Here is a 20,442-nt window from a genome sequence, read left to right on the forward strand (position 1 = left end):
GGCTAACTTAGCATTGATTCTTAAAAAGCTTTTGTCTTCAACACCTATGCAGCAAATCTGTATTCGATCCCCTCTGTTTGGAATAACATTATGGTTACCAGGTCTGGACTGGACCCATGTGAGCTACACTTGAGGAAGTCCTTAAAAAAAAATAGAGGGGCGGTGGGGGTGGGGGTGGGGGATAAAGCTGAGAAGTGGAGGATGAATACAAGGTAGCCAGGGGAGAGAGGAAGGAAGAGTGTGGCAGGAAGAAGGAAAAGCTTGTGCAAAGGCCCAGAATGTGAGAGAAGTTGAGAGAAGATGGACATAGTTGGAGTGAGAGTGGAGGGGAACGGGGCTGGAGGGACGTGCTGAGGCCCTCCTGGGGGGCCCTGCAGCTGCTTGGAGTCCCAGCCCCCGACTGTCCTCCAGGTACGTAACATGGTGCCCTGGCTCGTGTGTAGGTCATGTGAAAGTGTTGGGTCTTCTCTCAGGGGTCATGGAGAATCATTAAAGGTTTTTAAATGGGAGAGATACGTGATGTCATTTGTATTAGAAAAAAGGCTATTTTATTGTGGTGTAGAGACTATATTGGAGAGGAGCTAGGAAGCCAGTTAGAAGGTGCGTGTAGCAGTTTCTCCAGGAAGAGAGAGGGAGGAATGGGGTTTCAATGTGGCGTTCCCTCACTTAGTGACGTGGGGTTAGTCCTTTCCTCTTCCCCATCAACCATCTATAAAATGAGGAGGTTAGACCAGAGCACGGATTCTGCTGGGGTGTGAGCCCATCGGGGGTCCATGGATAGGCATCAGAGAGTCGCAGGGCCCTAGAGAACGTTCACACATGGTTGGATGTACGTCCACATGGGCCTTTCTCCCACAGGGAAACAGTCCCTAGCTCTCACCGCATTCTCTGAGCCAGATTATCCCAGAGTTCAAAATCACTGCTTTAAACCGTTTTGGATGCATCTACAGCTCCTGCTGTCAGTGATTCAAAGTCCTGTGCCTTCCCGGGTGGGGGGCGGGGGGGGGCGCGGGGAAGGTGATACATTCTCCCAGTTCTCCCGTTGGCTGTGGAAAGTGAGGGAGGGTGAGGCGGGTGTGCTGACACCAACCCCGAGGCTGATCGCTGTCCCCCTGGAGCTGCTAGGTGGTGAGTCACGGCCTGTCACTGTGTGTTTTCTGAGCAGGAGGCTGGAGGGCACCATTTCTCTGCAACGGTCACAACAACTCAAAGAGGTGACAGATGAGAGGACCGAGGTTGACCCTGCTTCGTCAACTGTCCGGAGGGCCCCGGAGGCCACCACACCTCCCTGCTCTCCTGCACCAGAATGAGGGGCCACTGGTGGGGCGGGGGTGCCCTGCCACCCCCACTCCTGCATGCTCCTCACCTCCAGCCTGTGCTTTCTCTAACAAGCTCTTCTCTCTCCCCTCTCTTCCAACAGAACTATGTTTCCCCCAGAACAACACAATCTAAAATCAGACTCAACCTCAGTCTTATGAATTGAGGTCACTGGGTCCCATCTCCAAATGGAAATGTAGCTTCTCTCTGCAGCAAGACGGGAAATTTGGTTCCTTTCCGTGAAAGTAGGTCAGGCACCAGAACGTCTTAGGGGCTGGGGTCTTTTCACAGTGCCCCCAATGTCACGGCAGGTGGGGCAGCTGCTCCCTGCGTCTGCGCCCACCCCGCCTGGCCCGTCCAGCCTGGGCCTGCGTCCCTCAACCTGGGTGCATGGTGCGGCAGACAGATGCCTTTCCTATGACTCCCACATGCCCCATCTTGCTGGGATTTTTCAAATTTCTCTGCAGAAGCTCTTTACGGTCCATGACCCTGGCCACTGCAGAGCCGAAAAGACAACAGATTTATGATGGGCCTGGAGAGCAACAATCCAAGGATGCGTTTTCCCTGCTTTCAGTCGGTAATTTATTTTTAAATGATCTTTCTGGTATTTATGGGTCTCGGGGACTCTGATGGCCGGGTGAACTGCGTCTTATCAGACTGGCCAAACTAACCAGATTAAAAGGGAGCCCTTCCATTTTATCAAAAGGAGGATTCAGAGGGCGTCTTAGAAGTGCAGCCGGACTGGGACGTTCCTTTTGTCCTTGAACTGTGATGCAGCTCAGAGCAAAGCATTTGGGCCTTGGAGCCCAATACACCGGGGTCAAGACCTTCCCCAGCTCCTCAGGGAGGACACAGCTGAGGCAGGACCTTCGTGGCTTCCTGCCTGGGAAAGTGGGGCTCAGGACACCCATAGCAGGTGCTTATGGGGTGATTAGGGGAGACCAAATGAAACATCTGGCACATCTCCATGCCATAAATGCCATCTATTGATTCTTGTCACCTTCCTTACCTGTGGGAGCTCACAACTCAGAACCCAGGATGTAAAGATGATCATCTTTATATGGGGTTTTAACACTCCACGTATAGATTTAAACCATTAAGCTGCCTGGAACCCCAAACCCTGGTGTTCAGATCACATCCGAGGGTCAGGAGGCGAGGCTGGCAGTGTATGTCTCTCACCGAAATGAAGATCCGCTTCCACTCCAGCGTAATTACAGTTTAGCGAGGCCTTGTCTTCCGCTGATGATTTTCACAGTACACAACTGTCTATTGTTCTCCTGGAGCTCGTTACCATGGCGACCTAATTAAAGCAGCATCCCATGCTGCCAGCCCATAGGTAGAGGCTGAGTGTGCAGCTCCTTGTGGCCAGGGGCGTGTGGCCCACCCCTCCTGAGGCCCTTCTCCAAATTCTAAAACGAGGGCTGGTTGTCCGGGATATGATCCAGAAAGATGTCTCTGTTTTTTGAAATGAGCTATGAGTTAAACCCCATAGCCTCTGTGTTTTCAGAAGGGAAGATGAGGAGCTAGGTGCTGCAGCCTTGCTTTGTGACCTTGGGGAAGGTTGCTTAGTATGCTCCGCTCTCAGGTTTGTCATGTGTAACCAGGATGGCAACAGCTGCTTAGCAGAGCAAGGTCTGTGAAAGCGCTATGAACAAAAATGCAAGGGATGATCATCGTCTCCACCCTTCCTCTTGATCTCTTTCCCAGTGGCAGGACTGCAGGGGGGTTAGGGAGAGAACAAGGACCTTACAGCTAGCAGACTCACGTCCAAAGCAGGACCCGAGGCAGTTGGGGAGTGGCCACTCTGGATTGTCACTTAGTCTGTAAGATGGGGACAATAGTAGCCAGCTCACATGGTTATGACAATACAATGAGATATGCAAAGTGCCTGACACCTGCCTGGCCTACAGTGGGCCCTCAACAAATGCCAGGCCATCGGAAGGACAGTCAGGGCTCCCCAATGGCCATGGAGAGGTGTGCAGGCACGCCATGTAGTGTGGCATTGGCTCTGGAGTTATTGTGCAGAGTTCCAATCCTGGGCAGGTCACTTAATTTTTTTTCTATCTCTAGACTTGTCTGTAAAGTGGGAATACAAGTGATGGAGCTGGGTCTATATGAAGGATAATGGTGCACACCTAGCAGATACTGACACTGAGTCAGGTTGATTATCAGTGTCCTAATTTGACAGTGTTTGTCAGAGGCAATAAGCCTCTTCACTCTTTGAACACAGTGCTTAGCCCTTATATCATGAGCATGTTCCCAGTTAATGAGCATTTTCTAGGTGCCAACACTCACACGTGTCTTCTTTGTTAATCCAAACGTCCATCTTACAATGTGAGTACCACTGATGCTTCCATTTTCAGAAGGATGGACACAGATGGAGACAGGTAAGGTGATTGCTCAGGAGACACTGCTCCTAGGGAATGAAACTGGGATCTGAGCAGAGGCAGCCACCTCAACCTTCTGGTTTTCCTTAACCACTATTGTCTGTTGCCACTCACTGGATTGTTATTGAAAACCCATGAAGAAGGCACTCATATTCATTCCCAGCTAAGTTGGTGAGTGAACAGATCTAGAGAAAGGCAAGGTTCTGCACAGGGCCCAACAACCAGTCAATAGTAGGGACTGGACTTCAATGTTGCCCATTCCCCCAAATTCAAAGGTTCTCCTATCTCATTGTCCTTCACCAGCCCTGTTGAATATTGCTCATAGTGGCAAGCTAACCAATTAGCCACCTGCCAATGTCTTGCCCCCTTGCCTCTGGTGTTGCCTCCCCTAGCATTCCCCCAGTGCTATATGAGTCTATGAGTCGGGCCGTGTAGCATGGCCATGTGCTACTGATTATTTACAGAGCTCATCAAAGGCCCGACCTCTCTCCTTGTAGCCAGAACAGCTCAACACCTCGTCCACCCACCACAGCCCTCATTTCCTTTTTATGAAGATTGGGGAGCAACAACATTGCAAAGGCTACCAATTAAATGAACCTTGTTGTGCCCGTAACCACAGTGCACCTTTGGAGAATTGGGCATTGTAGTTAGTAACTGATGGGCCAACACGTGTTCTTTACGATCCTGCAATTCTTTTCCCAAGACATTGACTGCTCTCCCTCAATTTCTGATGCTCTGTGCTCTTCCAGTCAGTCCAAGGGACAGGGCTAGGGCTCCACTTGACATATTTCCATCTGGTCTCCGCTAAGCACCAGAGTCCACCTACAGGCTCCTAATACCCTAGAGTCCAGGACAAGTGCACAGCCCTAAAGTGGCAACTTTAATGGGGAAGACTAGGTTCTGCACATCTAATTGCTCACCTAAGCTTGACTGTTCATCTTCCCCTGAGTATCTTACAAACCTTCCCTTTCCCTCCATCCTATCTCCACTGCCCTTAGTTAAGACTCATCATCTTTCCTCTTTCTTCACCAGTCTTATGAATAATCTTTCCTCCACCAACTCTAACTTCAATCCATCCTAGAAAGGTCACCAACAGGATCTTCCTAGGACCCATGGCTCTTTGTTACCATACTAGAGGCCCGATGCACGAAATTCGTGCAAGAGTAGGCCTTCTTTCTCCCCTAGCTGCCAGTACCGGTTTCCCTCTGGCACCTGGGACCCGGGCTTCTCTCCAACTGCCGGCAGGCACCCAGGACCCGGACTTCCCTCGCAGCCCCGGCTTCGTCCGGAAGGACATCTGGAAGGATGCTCAGTCTAATTAGCATGTTATGATTTTATTATTATAGATTTAAAATCCTGCAATGACTCCTATTGCCTATAGCATAGAGCTAAATCTCCCTAGGCTGCCATACTAAATCTCGATGATGGGTCTCTCTTTTCCCAAGTCTGCCACTCCCTAAGTTAAACTCTTTGTTCCAGTAACACGGAATAGTATGAAGTTCTCTGTGCCCAAGGAACCCTTTCTCACCTCTATACCTTTGTTCATGCCTATGATGCCCTTCCAAGTTTCTCATACCAACACTTCTATTTACTTTCTAACACACAGGTATCACTTCCACTGAAAGATGGCCCATGGCCACCCAAGTCCACAGCCGTCTCCCCAGCCCATGAGTCTATACACCAGTGAGCCTCCTACACAGCATACATTGATACCCTAAGGATCTGATTTCTCCCTTTTCTCCTCTGGCAGGCTGACGCACTTCTGCGCTATACCTGATTCATTTTTGTTGTTCTAACGTCTCATTCAGTTACTGGCTCAGAGTAGACACCCAATAAAAGCCTGTTGATCGGAGCTAAGACTGAGTTGGCCCAGGGAAAAGGGAGCAGCTGGCAGTGTGGAGAGAAGATCCTTATCGTTTTGGGCTCAACTTTATGTTTCATTGATCTTGAATAAAAAAAAAACAATGAAGGAGCTCACATGCCTCTGCACCCTGGAGGCTGGTGTTTGACAAAACAGCAGCGTGTGTGTGTGACTTTTATCAACTGAACCTCATCCGACAAGAATGGGCCGAGTCTTGCCGGATTTGGACCACATGCCTGAACGCATGTGTCAGGGCAGGAAGCATAGTCTTCACCGGAGGAATCCTGAAAGGAAGAGACAGCATCCCCCCAGGGGGCAGATTTGGAGCTCAACTCAAAACAATCAACACATAATGAGCATCTACTGGGAGCCAGGCAAGGGGGAAGGTCCTGGGGAGACAGCGTGAATCACCCTAGTCTCCGCCCACAGTAGTTTCCAGAGTAGGTGTGGGATTGGAAGATGGCACCGATAATTATAATACCTGGTGTTGGTGCAACGATCAAGGGGAATTCCAAGAGGCTGCAGGAAGCCTCGGAGTCAGAGTGTGTGGTCTAGAGGAGGGGATTCTGCCTCCTCAAAGTGCTCTCAGAAACAAGCTGTGCACTATATGGCACGCTGCTCTGGGAGGACACAGACAGCAGGCTTCCTGGTACCCACAGAGAAGGGTCACTCACATTGCACCTCCCAGTGGCTTTTGAGTTTTCCCGAGAGCCCAGTCTCCAGGCCACTCTCCGTAGCACAGTCATTGGGATGCCAGTCTGGGAACCACCCTTCAACGTACACCCTACAGATCATTGCTCTTTAAGCAAATGGAAGCATTTTGCATAAGGATCTTATGAAATGGAATAGTGATGGGTGGCTACCCCAGGGTTACAGTGTTCACTTTGTCAAATATGAGCTGTCAGACTTTAATTAAGTCTCCTTCGCCTCTCTGAGCCTCAGCTTCCCTATATGCACAGCATAGTCTAACTTATATAGCCTTTGGGAAGATTTTAAAAAAAATTTTTATTGATTGATTTCAGAGAGGAAGGGAGAGGGATAGAGAGATAGAAACACCAATGATGAGAATCATTGATTGGCTGCCTCCTGCACACCCCTATCCCCCACTGGGGATCAAGCTCACAACTCGGGCATGTACCCTGATTGGGACTCGAATAGTAGCCTCCTAGTTCATAGGTTGATGCCCAACCACTGAGCCACGCTGGATGCTGAGCAGAAAAGCCCTCCCAGCATCAAGTCCCAGCTTGGGATGGGAGGGGAGCCTGAGATGAGATTTATGGGGGGAAGTGATCAGACCTGGATTTCTGTGCTGGGCCTGCAACTCCTTGGGAGCCACTGGGGCTTAGACATCCCTGCAGACGCAAAGCCTCGGAATTACCCTGCAATGCACACAGGTCATGAGGCAATAAAATGCCTTTTAAAATGTCATCTGCTGAACTGCAGATTCCAACTAATAAATCCCCATGACCTGGAGGTACCTGGGGGTCAAACATTTGCAATATGGCCCCTGGAGCCGCCCCGCTCCCTGGAAGATGAGCGGCTTTATGAGATTGCTGTTTGATGGTTACCATAGAGGCCAGCACATCCACGCGGAGTGGGGTGGGGGAGGGGAGTGGAGGCCTAGCAGCATCTTGTCATTAGCCCAATGTCCCAGTAAATCATTTGTCAGCACCCACAGCTTGCAAAAAATTGGGAGGTGCAGCTCTGTGACCTGCAGAACAACGTGATCTCCATCTGGGCCAGGGGCCAGGGAGACAGGGCCGGCTCAGTGCTCAGAGGGCAGAGGAAAGGAGAGAAGAGGCAATGACAGGCAGGAGGAGACCAAGACAGGGGGCACCTCTGACATTCCTGGAGCGGAGCTAGGTCAGCTCCCCTGTCTCATCTCGCCTCACCTGCCCAGGGCTCTTAGAGCAGGCCCAGAGCCCCCGTGGCCAGGTGATGAGGGTGAGGCTCGGGGAGGGTGGGGGGGGGAAGCATCACTGTCCTTTCCCGGAGAAGAAGCAGAGCTGGATTCCGTCTAGGTCTTTCCAGCTCCTTCCTCAGCTCTGCGACTCCCTTCAGACAGTACTTGCCAGGGCCCCGGCCATTTCCTCATGCTCAGAGCAGCCCCATCACACAGAGAAGAGGACCCCCATGCCTCCCAGTGTTCAGGTGAACACGTGGTGACAGGAATCACATCACCTAAGGCTTCATGGAGAGACAATGACTTGAACCCACTTTGGAAAGACAGCTGGGCGGTGGGCACATCAGGGGGAAGGGCAGGGGGTGTCACAGCAGGCAGAGCAGGGAGCACAGGCCTGAGCTGCAGGAGCTGAGGTGCTGGGTCCAGAAGAACGGGTTTCCCCGCAGGCCCGCAGGTCTGTGGTCCTATACACGGAATTTCAGAATCTCCTAAAATCACGTCTCCGAGGCACTCTCATGCATGCCAGAAAGACACGTGCCCCCTTCCCCACCTGACACCGAGGGATTGGCCACTAGCTGGCCGCAGTCTCTCTTCCTAGACACTCCCTCCATGGGGCCCCTGGCCAGGTCTCATTGCCCCACATGGGTCACCGCATTCTGTCTGCTAAGTCTCTTAAGCACCTTTTTCCTCTCATCCTTCCTGCCTCCCACGGCCTGGCGAATCCTGCCTTACCTTCAGGGTCTAGTCCAAACCCCAACGCCAAAGCCCATCTGGATTGCCAAATTTCCAAGTGCTCCCCACAATCAACAACCAAATCAAAACAGGCTTCCTCTTTTTCTATTGGGTATTGAAATGCAAAATATTAATATACACCGATTTATAAACAACATATGGAATTTATACCGAAAGTTGCTTCTCTTAGACTTTGCACCATCCTTGTCCTCTGGCCGTGCAATCTCTAGTGTATTCATGCTGCGAAGGACCCCAGGTCTGCCTAGATCAGTGCATGTGGCTGTGAGGATGAGGAAAAAGAGAAAGGAAAGCTACCTCGTCCCATCGCGATGTTTGGTGGGACTGCAATGCTTCATGTTGACCATAGAAAGTAATGGAATCACTCCTCCCCTGATGTTCAATGATCCCAATCCAATAGAACCCCAGAGACGAAAGCCCTCGCTTATCTGCGTTTTGCCTCTGTGTGACACTAGAACACTGCTGGTGTGTGTATGTTGGACACAGAAAAACATTCACTGCGTGCACACTTCTGTGCTTGACTTTTGTTCTGATTGTGGCTGCTTCAGTGAGACCTACAGCTCTTGGCGGGCTGGGGTGTCAGCCCAGGCAGGGCCTGTCTCTCCCGCGGCCCCTGGAGTCCCGAGGTCGCACAGGTTCCCTATGCTCAGGATGGAGTTCTCTTTCCTTGCTGCTAGCCAAGGGGACTGACAGACATGATCACAGTGGTCCCTTCTAGGGGAAGTGACAAAGGTGTAGGGATGCATTGAAATTTGTATGTAAATGTCTATGGCTTAAAGCTGGCTTTGCCACAGGGAGAGATATTGATGGGGCCTTAAAAATAATGACCCAGCTCATTAACGGTGAGTTATAACGGCGCTCCTGGAGGAGTCCTGAGGACCTCACTTATGTCAGCCAGAGCATAAATAAGAGATGGGAGTGGTGGGGCAGCCTGGTACCAGGCTCTCAGCTTCTGCTGCAGGAGGCAGAAGCGCAAGGCGGATCATACTCCCTGAGTCTCCTATCTGTGACCTTGAGGCTGTGAGGTCACTGGGCATAGGACCAGAAGTGTGGTCCCAGCCAGAGCACCATTTAGCTCAACAGTGAAATACATGGGGTGAAAAGAGTCCGCGATGTGGAGGCAGAGAGACCTGCCTCCCAGACGAAGGGTTTGACTCTGGGAAGGTTGCTTAACCTTTGGTCCGCTCAGTGTGCTCCTTTGGGGAGTACAGACTTGCACCCTCTCTTTGATGGAGGCCTAGAGCCGGCCGGCTCAGTGGCTGAGCATCACAGGGAACCTCTGGCGCTAACGGACGGGACGGGCACTCATATGGCCCCGGCTCACTGAAAAAAACCTGTTGCAACACCAATGGGCCTGGCTCCCCCTGCACCCAGGCCCTGAACACCCAGCAGAGTGGGACCTGGGGTGGGGGGGCTGCCTGCCCGAGAGCTCTGTCTCCGGAAGGGTCCCTGAAAGACAGGCCCCACAAGGGGAGGCTTTGGTGGGCCTGATTGCACGGCAAACACCACACATATTGAAGCACTCTGGCAGTTTCCCGGTGCCCCCAGTCAGAGCCTGACCCTGGTGACCCCAAACATCTTATTAAAGCCCCTGAGCCCTGCGTCTCCGCGAGGGAGAGAAGGAAGCAACTCCTGGACCCATTCTCTCCCCTAATTCATTCAAGTAAGCCTGGCTGAGTGGGGCCTGGGCCTTTGATGTTAAAGGCCCCTAATTGGAAGGAAGTGAAGTGTTAGCCTGTCAGCCTTTTAGTCTCTCATCAAATACTTTAAGAGGTACCCGCGCTGCGCGGTTCTCACACGGCCGGAGTGGACTGCTTTTTGTTAAAATGTTTAACTTTGCATCTGTCTAACAGAAAGCTCCATGCAGATGTCCCGGCTCCCGGTGGGCTCTCCGGCTCCCTCTCTCCCTCCACGGGACCTCCTGCCTCCGGCTTGGGGGCGCACCCACCGCCCGCCCCAGCCCGCGGGAGAGGAAGGTGGCGGCAGGAGCTAATTGCTGACCCCAGACGCAGGCCTGCAGCTCCTGGTCGGGGCCTCCCTGGTTGGGGGGCCTCCCTCCACGGAGCCCCTTTGATCTCTCTGTTTGGAATTGTGTCACTCCCCAGGAATGCTGCGCCCCACCTCCTCTCAGTCCCAGAATGTTCCAGCCAGAAGAGACTCCAGTAACCCTTTAGTCTCACCTTTAGTGTTACAGCCCGGTGCGAGCAGGCTTGCTCGGAAAGGGAAAGTGACGGGGAGCTTGTGACCGGGAGACCAGGGTTCCTAACCTGGGCCTCTGGCCCCCAGGACAGTCGGATTCTGCGAGACCTCAGGGCTCCCCATTAGGTCGAGCCCAATGACCGATGCTGTTGAATTTGAGGAAATGAATTTATATGCAACAGAAGGACTATGCCGAGAGCAGTGGACCACCCCCTTGGTGAAGCCACCTGCGGGTGGAAGGGAGAGAAGAGGCTCTCTCCCTTCCTCTCACTGGGAGCCGGAATGTGCTCAGAGAGACCCCAGTCCACCTGGGCATCCCAGAGAGGAGCAGAAGGAAGGAAGGAAGGAGAGACAGAGGAAGGAGAGAGAGCAGACGGAGAAGGAGTGCTTGGGGTAGGGATGTCCTAGGACAGAAAGCACACCTGATAGCAATGGGGAAGGGGTGGGAGCCAAGGGCGCAGACAAGGAGCCTGGCATGCTTGGACCCGGACATTGAAGTGGTTCCATTCTCCAGGATGCGTAGGACAAGGGGGAAGTGGCCCGGAGGGCTTTGCCATCTGAAGCCTTTGACCAGGCAGGACTTTGCCCGCCCCTCCGATCAGCATCCCAGGCCCCAGTATCCTATCCTGAGGGAGGGGCCGCCAGGGCCAATGGGGACCGAATGTTCTAGGAGTGCAGTGAGTTTCTACTGATCTCGTTTGGTTACTGCAGAGGGCAGCACAGTTCCTGCCTCACGGGGCTTCTGTGACCCCCTCCAAGGGCCATTGTGATGTAGGAGAGAGCACCGACTATCCAATAAACACCACACAGATGCCATCGCCCGCCCTTAACCTGAGTCTCTGCAGTTACCCAGCACACGAGGGGCTCTGGTAAGACCCCTACCCAGAGGTCTAAATTAAAAACCACAAAAATGTGAAACAATATAACTTGATGTAATATATTCCTGTCCCTCTGGTCCCCCTAGCAGGGTGACCCGTCCATTTGTACGTGTCAATACAGCTTGATTACTGCACTTTCAGGGGCTTCGTTCATTTATTCAAGACGCACTCATCGGACTCTTGGTGCAGACCAGCCACCTGTCTCACATGCCATTTTCTCTCCAGCGGGCCTTTGTGTCATTAATGTCTCCATGGCAGAGAGAGAAGCGCTGGTGTTCTCTATTTAAAGAGTGGGAGATAGAAATGGGAAAGCAGGGTCATTAGCTTCTCCGTGGGCCTTCTGACAGATGCCAGTCACGCCTGCCGGCCTCCACCAGACCCAAGGCAGGCTCCATGGCAGATGCCATTGCTGCCCCGGTCCCCCCCGGGCTTCGCTCACCGGCCCGGGAACACGTGTAGCCAGCCCCGTGTCTGACCCATCCCGGGCTTGGGCAGGTAACAGACTGACGCGGAAGCGGATGGTGAGATCAATGTCAGCTCACACCAGGGAAGCTTTTGAATCGGCTCCCTTCATTGGAAAACCCAGGGCTTAAGAGCAGGCCTGAAATCTGCTACGTTTGTTTTGAGATTTGGACAGACTGAGGGTTTGAGAAGAAGTCAGAGAAGGCCATGTGTCCGTGGAGAGAGACCTGGGCAGGCAGCATGGGCCTGACCAAGGAGCAGGCCCCCAAACAGTCCTGGATGTCTTTCAATCTGACCTGTATTCACCTTCGGTACCCATGGCAACTCTAGGAGGCAGTTGCAGGAGCAGAGCCTGGTGGGGAAGCTCGCCTGGGCACAGGTGCGCTTGGAGAAGGCGCCTCTTGGAGGCCAGAGCATGGCTGGGGACTCAGAGGCCCCAGCTAGTGTCCTGACTTCCCAAATGTGGGTTTCTAAGTTCCTTAAACTCTTGGCGCGTTTAGGAAATGAAGCTGTTAGAGCAGATCGGCTCTAGGATCTGTTCCCGAGTGCACGCTACATGATCTTATGAGAACCCCAGAGCACATGGAATCGTTTAATTATCATTACTAAATAGAATAATCCTCAGGTTGCCAAGCATTTGAATGAAAAACGAGGGAAAAAAAAATGGCCCCATTGTCTAAGTCTGTTTTTATAAAGTTCCGTGCCATTTCAGATGATTTGATTTCATTTGACTCTTCCATGTCCGTAACCGGCCGTTGTCAGCTCCTTACGATGCTCCTGGGAACTTGACGTAATCGCTTTCCCCCAGTGAGCAACTCCGGGCTGGGAGGGAAGGGCTCAGCCCCCAGTCTTACAGCCAGACATGGTGAGGCTCGAGCCCAGAGCCCTGACCACTGAACCGCACTGCCAGATCGCTGCCCCGCATCTTGACCTCAGCCTGATGGGTGTTTCAGTGTGGGAGCCGGGGAGAGCCGCCTCTTCACCCATCAGGGCTGAATTTTCCACTTTTCATCTGTCCTTTTGATGTTATAAACAAAGCTAGGAGTTCCTCTCTTCTTGAAGGTGGCACAGAGCGATTGTGGTTGGGGGGGAGGCGGTCAGATCCTGTTCTGAGTTCTGACTCCATGGAAATACTTTAATCTCATTGAGTCAATTCATTATGAGCTTCTGAGACTTTAATCAAGTAAAAAAAAATTTTTTTTGTGTGTTAAGGCAAAACCAAACAAACTATTTTAAAATGAAAAAGAGCCATTCCTAATCAAGTTGACTCCCACTTCCAGCACGTTAGCTGGGAATCTTCGTCGGCCCTTCTCTAATTGTCTAATTAAAGCGATATTAAATTGACACCAGGCAAGTGGGAGCCGAATTGTGTGCTAACAGTTTGGGCAAGCTGAGAAGAAATGTAATTTCTGCGAGTGAGCCAGATGGGAGGAGAGAGCAGGAAGGGATGTGTGCATGCTAATGTGCAGTTTGACGGACTCTCTTTACAAAAATAAACACTTTTGCAGACGTCTAAGGAAAGCAAATGTCACCCATTTCATACAACATAATGCCTACTGGTACGTAGTGAAAACCTTCATTTTCAACTGCATTTTACAATAGGAGTCACATCTAATTAACGCAGAGGAGTTTGCCCCTTTATACTATCACCGCAATATTGGCTGTTAGATGCGAAGAGACTTGAGCTGAACTAAGAGATGCACCCAGCATGGTGTTGGGAGGAAATGGTCCAAGTTCCTTGTTCTGGGACTGGCCAGAGGCCCAGGGGACTGAGCACTGTGCCAGCTTATCACGCTGGCAGAGGCCCCATGCCTACTGGAGACCTCATTCAGAAGGGAACACTGTTCTGCTCGCCTCCTCCACTGGGCCTTGAATGCTTAGTGCCACGCAGAGGGAAGATTTGCTGCACCCCAGCCCTGGACACCCAATAGAATCTTTAGTGGAATCAAGAGTAATAATAGCTCAGGAGCTGTGGGTACCATAGCACTGTACGCACATCCCTACCTAAGGTAGACACAGAAATGTGCCACCCAGGTCCCTCTTCAAGAAAAGACATGGTGCTCCAGCCTTGGGGAGGAGGGGAACAGACAACCCCTTAGGGCAGTGGTTCTCAACCTTCTGGCCCTTTAAATACAGTTCCTCATGTTGTGACCCAACCATAAAATTATTTTCGTTGCTACTTCATAACTGTCATGTTGCTACTGTTATGAATTGTAATGTCAATATCTGATATGCAGGATGGTCTTAGGCGACCCCTGTGAAAGGGTCGTTCGACCACCAAAGGGGTCGCGACCCACAGGTTGAGAACCACTGCCATAGGGCCTGCCACAGCTGCAGGGAAGGGCCTGGTGCAAGGCCACACCCTTCTGGGGGGCAGCCTGTTATCATGTGCCACTCGAGGAAAGAGTCATGGAGTCCCGGCCATGTCACCCCGTTGTGGGATGCTCTGAGGGACAACACTGTCATCAGCGATCCCCCACTGGGTGGGAGAGGCCTTGCCCAGTCTGCATCACAGTTCAGCTTCTTCCTCTGCCCAATCTTGCCGCCTTCTCCTTCCTGCACTGGCATCGATCCCTAACCAACATCCTGCTGTCCACTCTCCCTCTCAGCCTCTGCTTCTGGAGGATCCTGATTGTGGCACTTGTTGCACCCCTGCCTGTGATCTGATTAGCAATGAGATCCTGTAAAATAAAGGAGCCCTGGATTGGCCTCTAGGGAGACTGGTGAGAGCTGAGAATATTTCGTTCTGTTTAGACTCGAGGACCTGGAGCAGGCATGTTAGTGGATGACCCTTACGATCCCTAGACCAATAAGGACCGTGGCTTTGTGTGACCACGCCTCTGTGTAGTCCAAACGGATGTAGCAGGGAGCAAGGATGGGGCTGTCAGCAGGAGCCCTAGCACTCAGGAGTTAAACAGGTTTCTCTGAGCAGAAGCTTCTGAGGACAAAATCAGGTTAATGTCAATAGCCAGGCAATTATTTCTGAGCATATTGAATTAAGCCCCTGGTTCGTGGTTGAAAAGTACCCTGGGTGTTTACATTTTCAAAAACAAACAAAGCCTGTTTCCCTGAGAGGGAAGCAGAGCCCTCCGATGGAACTGAACCTTATGACCCCAGAGCAAACTGTTTTAATAGATGTGGCCATAGACGGTGGCGCCATATTGCACGAATACCAAGAGGCATGCAGGTGAGTTAGGGTGGTGCTGACCTAGAGAGAGAACCTCCATGACCACAAAATGCCCAACACAGAGGTAAGGGGATAGCAGCCTCCCAACTGACCCCGCATAAGCCCACAAGCGTCCTGGGGACCCCTTTTGGAGGAGCCCCAGTTAGGATACAAGATCCAACCACCCATCACACCTGGACGTTTCACCAGAACAAGCTCAGGCCTTCTCTAGAACAGTGAGAAGGAAATGTTATGACTCAGTATTTACATGGAGCTAATTGTTATTTTGGCTTTCGTGGTGGCGTAGGAACATAGCTGATCATGGGGGCCAGAGTGTCTCCACTCCCACTGCTGCGGCAGAGCGTCAGACCCAGGGGCGGAGGAAGCATAACTCAAAACCTGGCAAAACAGGCATTATTAGAAAACATACTGACATCTAGTGATTAGAGGAGAGTGGACCCTAAATTGAAACCAGGAGACAAAAACCACTGTGGACTTTTTCTGCAAACCACAGGGTAGTATGCAATTTCAACTGAACTGAAATGAGCAAGACTTAAACATGGAGGAAGATGAAAGATAACTCATTTAGGGAAGTTCCAGTGGCCCTGATTTGATACTTGATGGTCCATTAGAATTCTTGGAAAGTATAAAAGGAGAAATACGTTGTTGCCAATTTCCAAAGGGTCATCAGGCCAACACATTCTGGCCTGCCTGCTTGGTGGCCATTCTGGGCATGGATCTCAGTTTCCTCAAGGACTCGCCTTAGAGTCACAGAACCCTACAAGGAGGGGAGACTTCAAAATGCTCCCATGCCACAGATGAGGAAACTATGGCATCCTCTAAAAGGGGTGGGGCTTGCCCAAGTCCACACAACGCTCTGGTACCATGCGGGGACCAGGCTTTCTATCTTCTAAGCCGAATTTAGAGTGATGTTTGCTTTAAGTTTTTAATAGACATCATTTTCTGGGTTAAAACATTTCTTTCTCTTCTTAACATACTGAGTCTTATCATGAATGGGTGTTGAATTTTGCCAAATGTTTTCCTCACTTGATCCCATAGGGTTTTCCTCTTTTAATCAGTTAATGTGATGAATTATACTTATGGATTTTCTAAGATCAAACCACCCTTGCATGCCTAGGAAAAACTCAACTTAGTTACGCTCTATTATATTTTTAATACACTGTTGAATTATATTTGCTAATATTTTGTTTAGCAGTTTTGATTGCATGCTCATGAATGAAATGGCTCTGTAATTCTCCTGCCTTGCAGAATGTTGATTTTGGTATTAGGATTATGCTGGCTTCATAGAATTAATTGGGTTATTTGGGGGCATATTTTCTTTTTTTTCAAAAAATAAAAAGAGTTATTCCTTAACGGATTAGTAGAAGTTGCCTGCAGAATCATTTGGGCTTGGTGTTTTCTTGGTGGGAAGATTTTAATTGCTGCATCAATTTATTTAATAGTTTTAAGGCTACTAAACTTATTATTTTTCTTTATTTAGTTCTGGTAATTTATATTTTTCTAAATATTTATGTATTTCCCCCTAAGTTTTCAAAGTTACAGGCAAATAGTTGTTATAGTATTTTGTCAGTCTTTCTAATCTCTTTCTGTGTTTCTGGACTAAATCATGTTCCACTTTTCATTTTTTTATTTAATTTGCATCTTCTTTTGATCAGTCTTGTCAGAGGTTTGCTTATTTTGTTTTGTTCCCCCAACTTTTGGTTTTATTGATCTTTTCCATTTTATCTTTGTATTTTCATTTTCTTGATTTCTGCCCCTAATTTTATTACCTTCTTTTTCTTTTTATGGCTTTATACTATGTTTCTTATTTCTCCAGATAGACACTTAGCCTCTTCATCTTGAAGCTTGCTTCCTTTCTGACATTATTTATGGCTTGTGTTAGAAAATATAACTTACTCAGACTTTGATTAGTTTTGTTTTCTTTATCACTAAGTTCTAAGCATGATTATTCTTTAACAGATACATTTTTAACATCCACATCAACCTCCATGGTAAGAATAAAAATTTAGCAGCCTCTCACATTTTTTGAGCTCCCCATCCATACCTATCATTATTGATATTGTCTAAAATTTTAATCTATGGATAAAGTAGGGATTATTATATATATGTTTTTTTATTTGGTCCTAACTTTTTTTTTTAGATGACTACCAATTTTACCAAAGTATTTGATCCCTTTCAATGTGTGCCTTTGTGAAGAAAACCTTCTGAGGCATTGTATGCCAGAGAATATTTTTATCATGCCTTCATCTATGAATGACAGTTTGGCTCAAAATTAAATTTTGGATTTTAAGTTCTTTTCCTTCAATACTCTAAAAATACGACTTCATTATCTTCTTTCAGTGCTGCTGCATTAAAACCGTGTCATCTGATTCTCATTCCTTCATATGTGGTCTGCACTTTTTCTTTAGGAGTTTTAGAGTTTTCTTCTTGAATCTCACCACAATATATCGAAATAGCATCTCCACCCTTCATGTCTTCTCTTTCAATCTGATTTTTTAAATCTTTTTTGTAATCCTGGGAAATTTACCTCCATTATTTATTTAACTATTCCTTTTGGATGGTTTTAGTCTCTGAGGCTTCTAGGTGGGATCAGGAAAGGGAAGATGAACTCACTGGCAATAATCCTGAGTGTTAACCTGTGCTAATAATTCAAGGTGCAGATAATTGAGACTTCTTCTTCCCCCACTTTGAAAATGAATTGGATGTGAGTACCTTTACCACTAAAAGATCTATGCACTGAAGTATACACTTTCAGCTTTCCTGTCTAAGCCCTCATGGCCAACTCTTACTTTTAAAGTTCTGCCTCTCCCTGGGTGATCTGTGTGTTAAAAGTATGTATAAAGAAGGCACTGATAAACTTAATGTGAGAGGCTGATTTCCAATGAATAATGAGCATTATTTATTTAATTTTTTTGCTTGCTCAGAGACTCTCTTGCTTCTTGGTATAAAATAATTTAAGTTGTGCATTTCAATAAAGAAAGGTAAATTTGTACACAGATATCATCATCAATGTGGATCTTTGAAAAGTCATGGAATATTGACGCCAACAATGTTTTATACATCATACCAGTGTTTGCCATTCCAAAAAATACAGTAAACTGATACAATATATAAACATTTTAGTGCTTATTGTTAAAATTTTACAGGTCTATCCTGTGCTGGCAAAGTTTTAAAAATGTATTTTCCCTATTTACTTATTTTATTCCTGAAATAAAAAACTCAATATTGAGCACATTGAGTTTTCCATCAGGAATTAGTTTTTCTAATGCAAAACTTTTATTTTCAAAGTAAAATAAAATTTCAGAGTTATGAGGAGTATTATTAACTAGAGGCCTGGTGCATGAATTTGTGCATGAGTAGGCTCTTTCCCCCATCCCCTCCATTAGCCCCATGGTCGGCCAGAGGGAAGGACTGCAGGAAGTTGGCTGGCCAGCTGGTGGGGAGGGGCCGGCTGGGGGAAGAGACCATAGCTGGTGGGGGTGGGGAAGGGACTGTGGGAGGTTCGTGGGCTGAGCCCGTGGGAGGTTGGTTGTGGGAGCGCACTGACCACCAGGGGGAAGCTCCTGCTTTGAGCGTCTGACCCCTGGTGGTCAGTGCGCATCATAGTAATTGGTCAACTGGTCGTTCCAGTTGTTTGGTTGTAATAGTCGCTTAGGCATATATATATATATATATATATATATATATATATATATATGCAGATAACTCTGAGAAATACTGCTTATTACTGTTTAGTAAGGGTTTCATATTATCTAGGTTAAAACTCTTCCACTGGTCATCCCTCAGTGTAAGAAAACTTGCTCAGTATCAGTCCTGTATGAAATTCCCCGTTGAATTGTGGGTCTTAGTCAATAGAAAAACCCACTATTCATGCAATAGAACCTGTTAAACACAACTTGCAAAGACAGTTTCTCCTGGTTTAGCTAACAATCTAATTTGTGCATTTTGACAAATAAAATAAGAAACTTCCAATTTAGAAACAGAGATCATCACACGTGTGGACCTCTGGGGAGGAATGGATATTTATTGATAAATTATTGATAGACAGGAAGAAAAGTTATTTCTTCAAACATTCCAAAGAAAGACATCAGTGAAAGAAGGAAAGATATTAGGGACACTTAACCGACAAAGCACAGGACAATTTTGCAAGTTTTTAAAATTTCCATTCAACATGGTTTGGGATGTCCAGCTTGGGGGCAATGATCTGTAGAGAAAAGGACCAAGGCCCAGCCTGCATAATCTGTCTTGATGTTGCCTCAGAACATGCTCAGAAGTCACAAAGGAGAGGAGACTTGGAGTCTTAGATTAGATGTAAGAAGGCCTGGGCCACAACAGGGTACGCTGGACTGTCTGAAAGTCTTTGGCATTTTCACCTTCATATATCTATAATAATAAAAGTGTAATATGCAAATTGACCGAATAGCCGAACGGCAGAATGACCATCTGGACGACCATGCTATGATACGCACTGGCACCAGGCCAGCCAAGGTTGGTGTGATGCGATTGGTCTGGGGTCCCCGCCATCGCAACACAATCGCCCTGCAGAGGGAGGCCCAGACCACCGGCCAGTGGGGTGATCAATCAGGGGGCTCTGTGATTGCCCCAAAGAGGGTGGCCCAGGCAACCCTCTGCGGGACAATTGATTGGGGGTCTCCAAGGAACGGGGGTGTGTGGTGGTGGACATGGGCAGTGCCAGGCCAAGGCAGGTGCAGGCAGGGGGTGGGACCTCGAAGATGGCAACTGGGGGAAGGAAGGCCTACTTTTGCATGAATTTCGTGCATCAGGCCTCTAGTACATATATATATATATATATATATATATATATATATATATATATACCTCATAGATGTCTATATTTCATAGGCTGTCCTTAGTGCTTAAGAGAAATGCTGTTAGCATTTTGTAAATGCAATTCTCCCATGTGTTGGACTGCTCTGTGCATTGCATGATATTTACCATCTCCGTTACCTGCCTACAAAATGCTACCACCCCCACCAGTTATTATAATGACTAAAAATAACTCAGTAGTCTTCAAAAACCCCCAGAGGGCAGTACTTCCTCTGGCTGATCACCATCGGCACCTGATGATCTCTACAGTCTATTTCATCTCCGAGAAGTGTTATTTTCCTCCCTGTGTTATGCATTTTCACTGTACGGGAGAATACGCTGGGGGAAAAGAATCCATTATGCTTTGGAAGGTTTGTGAAATGCCGTTCATTTTTCGTGCCTTGGCCCCACCATCACTGCCACCTGGAAGATTTCTTTGATCTCACCAAACACAGGTGACTCCTCCTCTGGTCTACCCTAGACCCAGCGTATTCCTTTAGTATAGCAGCTGCCATAGTGCTGTCTTACCTGAATCTGTCCTCCCGCTCCACCTCAGGCTGGAGCTCTTTGAGAACACAGACTGTGCCTTATTTATTCTCTGCCTCCAGTAAACAGGGTAATTCTGGCAGATCACAGGCTCTTTATGTTGCAAAATGAATAAATGGATGAGA

The sequence above is a fragment of the Myotis yumanensis genome, unplaced genomic scaffold (genome assembly GCF_028538775.1).
Source record: "Myotis yumanensis isolate MYYU_CA2020_CCGP unplaced genomic scaffold, mMyoYum1.0.hap1 SCAF_11, whole genome shotgun sequence".
NCBI lineage: Eukaryota > Metazoa > Chordata > Mammalia > Chiroptera > Vespertilionidae > Myotis > Myotis yumanensis.